Source organism: Sminthopsis crassicaudata, chromosome 6, assembly GCF_048593235.1.
Source record: "Sminthopsis crassicaudata isolate SCR6 chromosome 6, ASM4859323v1, whole genome shotgun sequence".
NCBI lineage: Eukaryota > Metazoa > Chordata > Mammalia > Dasyuromorphia > Dasyuridae > Sminthopsis > Sminthopsis crassicaudata.
In genome coordinates, this window is record NC_133622.1 from 164,988,179 (window position 1) to 164,994,519 (window position 6,341).

Below are 6,341 nucleotides of genomic sequence, written 5' to 3' on the forward strand. Positions count from 1 at the left end.
GAATAGGCTCTGTTCCCTTCTTCCCTAAAAGAGCTAAAGCTCTATGGAAAACTCTCTTGTATTTTGTGGCAATCAATCAGTATTTATTAAGCACCTACTACATACACAGGAAAAGGCTCTGTTCCCTTCTTCCCTAAAAGAGCTAAAGTTCTATGGAAAACTCTCTTGTATTTTGTGGCAATCAATCAGTATTTATTAACTACCTACTACATACACAGGAATAGGCTCTGTTCCCTTCTTCCCTAAAAGAGCTAAAGCTCTATGGAAAATCTCTTGTATTTTGTGGCAATCAATCAGTGAGTATTTATTAAGCACCTAATACACAGATTAGACTAAGCTCTGTCCCCTTCTTCCCTAAAAGAACTAAAGCTCTATGGAAAACTCTGTTGTATTTTGTGGCAATCAATCAGTAAGTATTAAGTACCTACTGTGCTAGGCATTGTGAAAAACAAATTACAAAAATTGCATTACAAATAATGAAACAATATTTGCTCTCAAGTAGCTTACATTCTAAAGTGAATGTATAACACATGACACACACACACACACACACACACACACGGACAATAATGCCTTAATCAACACATCTAAAAACTTTTTCTCAGACCTCATCCTTCCTGACTACTCTGCAGGTTTGGACACTGCTGCTGACTGACTTTTCCTTGTTTCTCTCTTCTTTTTAGGTTTTCATGATACTGCTCTCTCCTGGTTCTCCTCCTACCTGTCTGATTGTTCCTTCTCAGTCTCCTTTACTAGATCTTTATCATTCCTGGTAATCTTGGCTAATCCCTGAGGCCATAGCCACCCTGGTCTACATTTGAACCCACATCTCTTCTCCTTATAAACTATCTTCTTTGGTTATCTTCTTGACTCCCACAGATTCAATTCTTATCTATAGGTAGATGATTCTAGATCTATTTATCTTATTCTTTTGCTAACTTCATCTCCTAACTTCAGGTACCTTTTGAATATCTTGAACTGGATGTCTCATTTTAAACTCAACATGTTCAAAATTGAACTCAATATCTTCTCCCCCAAACACTCTACTACTACTACTACTACTACTACTACTACTACTACTACTACACACACACACACACACACACACACACACACACTCACACACACTTTCCAAATTTTCATATTACTATGGAATCACCATAGTAATTTCACAAGATGATATCACCATCATCCCAGTCAATAAACATTTAGTAAGCATTTAGAATGGGCCAGATACCATGCTAGAATTAAGAAGTTGCACAAGATAGGATTTTATATAGAACTTAAAAGTAATGAGGTACAGCCAGAGAAAATACTCAGAGCCAAGAGATGGAATGCCTTGTTCATGGAACAGCCAGGAATCCCAGTTACCTGGCTTCCCAATCTCAGGATCATCTTTCAACTCCTCACTCTCATTCTTCAAATCCAATCTATTGCTCAGTCTTATTATGTCAACTCATCTCACTCCCTCCATTCAATACACTGCAGTGATGCCCCATCACCTCCAGAAACAAATGTAAAATACTGTGGCTTGTAAAGTTCTTCATAATGTGGCCCAAGGTACATCTGTCCATAAAATCCATTTAAAATAGGGCACATACTCTTACAACTATGAGACTAGTAAGAATGGGCAAACTCTGAATATATTAGCAGAAAACACAAGTACAGGGACCACATATGGCCAAATCAACTCACTCTTTGAGCACTGAAGGTCCTCCAAGCCATTTCTTTCTCAGTGTGTTTCTTTTTATTTATTTCTTCAGTTTATTTCCAGTTGATTTTTCTTAGTCTTTATTCTCATTGATATTTAGGCTCCAGTGCCTGAAATGTTTTCTTACCTGGTGAAATGTCCTTTTTTCAGGACCCCATCTCAGTCACTCTCTCTCCCTTCCTCCCAACTAAATAAGCTCTTTCCCCACTATTATTAAGTTTTCCCAAGAGCTCCTGCTTCTTTGCCCTTGACATATTCTACCCTGCACCATATTCACTTGCATGTATACTTTAGCCACTCTTTTATAAGGTATTTTCCCCCTATTTGAATAGCCTCTAATATAGTGTCTTGTCCATAGCTGGTACTACAAGTTTGTTGGATTGAACTGAGTTTACAGATATCTTTAATTGTACCTTTGGTATGTAATTATCCCATATTATTTTTGTATTATAGTTGTATTTGTGTCATTTTGACTGCCTTAAAAGATTTATAATGACTCCTGCTATTTACTCACACATCAATGGATTTCTTCACTTGGACATTCAGAGTACTGGCAGAATTTCATTGAATCAATTAGCACTGTTTTGTTTTGACTAAACAATAAGTTCCCCCAGTCAGTTCCCCCTGGTCTTGTATATCAGTAGCTAAACTCTGACTAGACTGTAAGTCCCATGAAGCTGTGACCATGTTTTATCTAAATGTTGCACTGTTTCCACTAAAAATTATAATATAAAATAGTATAACATAAACAATAAATGTAATCTAATATAACAATAAAGATAATATAATGCAACATGATGTGATTTCATACAACAATATATCATAATATAATATAATAATATGTTCTGATATACCATAATATAAATGTAGTACTTATAAAGTACTCAGCATTGTATCTGGCACATGGTAGGCATTTAATAAATGTCCCTTATCTGATTGATATAACTATGCAGCACAATGCTTTTAAATGCTAGAGAAGTACTTGTTGAATTAGATGGAATGGTTTGAGTTTTAGGAAAGAGGAAGGACCAATGGTAGGCAAAAGTATAATACCTATATGAAATAATCCCACATAAGGCTGCCATGATGTTGAAAATTCCCCAAATTAAAGTTAATTCTTTGGTTTGAAACATTGTCTTCAAGAGATCTCTAAAAATGCATACATGTATTACCTCAGGGAAATGTTATTATCATGTCATTAAGAACATCTTGTTCATCTCAGATACCAAATCCTGAGAATATGAGAGGGACATATAAGATAAGTATTGACAGAGGAGAAAAAGTTCAATCGATCTATCAATAAACAAGTATTTATTAAGCACCTACTAAGTACTAAATCCTGTACTAGGCCTTGAGAATATAAAAACAATGAAAGGAACATTTCTAGCAAGTAAGGGGATGACATTCTAATGGAGGAGATAAGTACCTCTGTAAATATATATAGCATAAATACAAAATAGTTAAATTCAAATTACTTTCAGTGGGAAAGAATACTACAAAAAGACTAAGTTTCTCCTAAGTATTCTAGGGGACATTTGGAGATAGCTGGAGTAGCTATGAAAAGGCCCTGGTCTGGTATGAGAAAGAAGAGAATAAGCATTTAATAAGCACTTATATGTGTCAGGGACTATGCTAAGTAATTGACAGACATTATTTCATGATAATTTCTATTTTTCATAATGTTCATGATAGACTTGGGGTAGGTGTTATTATTACATCCATTTTACATTTGAGGAAACTGAGGCAGAGGTCAAATGACTCTCTCAGTGTCACCTAGCTAATAAATCATTGAAACTGGATTTCAACTCAGGTCTTTCTGACTCCAGGTCCAGTGATCTGTAACTACTGTACCATTTAAATGCCTCCACCTGGCTAGGGAGTTATAGGAAAGAAAAATGAGCACTAGACTAGAGATTAAACATTGTAAATTTTAACTCCAGCTCTCATACCAAACAGATGTCTGTTTTGCCAAATCTGTAAAATGAAGGGATTGGATTTAATGATCTTTGGGTTTCCTTTGAGTACTAAGATTCTATTGTTTTACTTTCTAATTTGCCTACCACCAAGAGGAAAAAACCTTCTGTCTATTTCTTGAAATAGAGACAATAACAGCAATATTGTCTTAAGAACTACTTTGAGTTGCTAAATCATTTTGACTATTACAAATATACAAATTAAAAATAAAGGACATAAGAAGAAAAATACTGTCTGCAGTAGACAAAGGACTGACAAATAGACGTATAGAACAATTTAATACATATGCATACATACATACAGATAGAGATTTAGATGGATATATATTTGTATTTAATGTAATCATCTCTGGGAGAGGAGGGGGGAAATATGGAAGAAAAATGTGTTTCATAATGCCTAACTCATGGAGAACATATTTCCTTTTTTTCTATTACTTACTATTCTGGGTAGGATCAATTTCAATATCTCCTTGGATGATCCTTTTAAATCAAAGAAAGAGGTTGTTAGATGGACTTTTTAAATTAACCTGTCTTATGTGAGAGGTTTAGGTAAATGATCAGTTCAGTCTTATCTCTGTTAAGATGAGCAAAAAATCCTCGGTTTCTATGCCACAGTTCAGTCTGGAATTAAAGATGCTTTCTGATTCAAAATCACGTGGGAATAAGATGATATGTATGTATAATCCCTATCATTCTGTCTATTACTGGGATTGTCCTGAGATGTTTTCAATGAGCTCACAGAGGGTGAGTTTATGTCCCACTACTTATATTCAATTACAAAGTATAGTTTATTTTATCCACTTATGCAGTAGTCTGTAAAACAACAAATAGAAAATAATAAGAAGAATATAGTGATTTGTCCCAGGAATTGAACTCAATAAGACAGAAATGAAAAAAGACAATAATAATAATATATTTAAGCTACTAAATTCAATAACCCATTATAGTGGAATTAGAAAAGAATATGGCATCAGAATACCTGAATTTAAATACAAACTGCAGTTTATTAGCTTCATTTTGCTCATTTGTAATAATGCTTACATTGCTTTCTTCATAAGAGGACTGTTGCAAAGATAGTAATATGTAAGCAGCCAAATGTTACATAAATACGATCATATTTAGGAATTGGTCTGTAACCTCATCCTCTACTATTTTTTCTTCTTAAAACTGTATTTTAATAAAAACAAGTATTCCCATAACATAATATAATTTTAAAAAATTGTAGCACATGAAATCAACTATGTATTTGCTATTTCTTTTAAACATATAACAAAGTTATCATGTAAATTGTTTCTTTCTTTCTTCCTTCCCTCCCTCTACCACTGACCTAGAGATGGTCACTACCGTGTTTCCCCGATAATAAGACCTATCCTGAAAATAAGACACCCACATACTCTTTAATATTCCGCTAAAATAAGCCCTCCCCCGAAAATAAGCCCTATCGAACTTACTATGAAAACGGTCATCATGGTGATCCCCTGCGCTATATGCTGCGTAGCGGTACCTTCAGTAAGCAGCGCCGCCCTCCCCTCCCGGGTGAAACGCACGTCGCGCTCCGAGCTGCATCCAATCAGAGCTGCAGCAGTGAGCGCGTCATCCTCTTCTTCCCTGGTGATTTGCTTGCTGGCGCTACTGAGAGCAGCGCCGTGGAGTAGAGCTGAGACAGGACCATCTAAAAACTCGGTAAGTTCAGTAAGCGATGGAGAATAAAATAAGCACTCAGGGGGCATGATGGAGGCTAAAAGGGGCATGATGGAGGCTAAAATGGGCATGATGGAGGATAAAAGGGGCATGATGGAGGATAAAAGGGGCATGATGGAGGATAAAATAAGCCCTCCCCTGAAAATAAGCCCTCTGGTGTTTTTTAGTCCCAAAAAAATAATAAGACAGTGTCTTATTATCGGGGAAACACGGTATTAGCCACAAATACATACACATACACACACACAAGTAAATTTTTCTATACATGCTTCTATTTGTCAGTTCTTTCTCTGGATGCATATACCATCTTTTGTCATATGTTCTTTATTTTTAATTTGTGTATTTGTAATAGTCAAAATGACTTGGCCACTCAAAGTTATTTTAAGACAATATTGCTATTACTGTGTACAAAGTTTTATTGGTTCTACTCATTTTGCTCTTCATTATTATTATTTCATGCAAGTCTTTCCAGATTATTCTGAGAGCATCCTACTCACCATTTCTCATAACGCAGTAGCATCTCAGACAATTATTAGCTATGCAACCCTGGGCAAGTCACTTAACCTGGTTGCCTCTGTTTCTTCATCTGTAAATGAGTTGGGGAAAGAAATAGTAAACCACTCCATTATCTCGGCCAAGAAAACCTCAGCTGGAATCATGGAAAGTTGGACATGACTGAACAACAACTGAACAACAACAGCAGCAGCATACTGTCCAAGTATGCAGCACAACTTGGTAGTAATTTCTCTTCCCACATTCAAAACACTTCACACTTAATATAGTCATCTAGCACCAATTGGGACTGATATAATTTACATCTAGCTAGTTCAAGAGTTCTCTCTTGACCCAAAAACAAGGTCATTATGTAACATCTTCAGGGTCAAAAGATGCAAGTGCCTAGGGCAGTGCATATGAGATCAGATCCAATACAACACTTCATGATATAAGACCTGTGT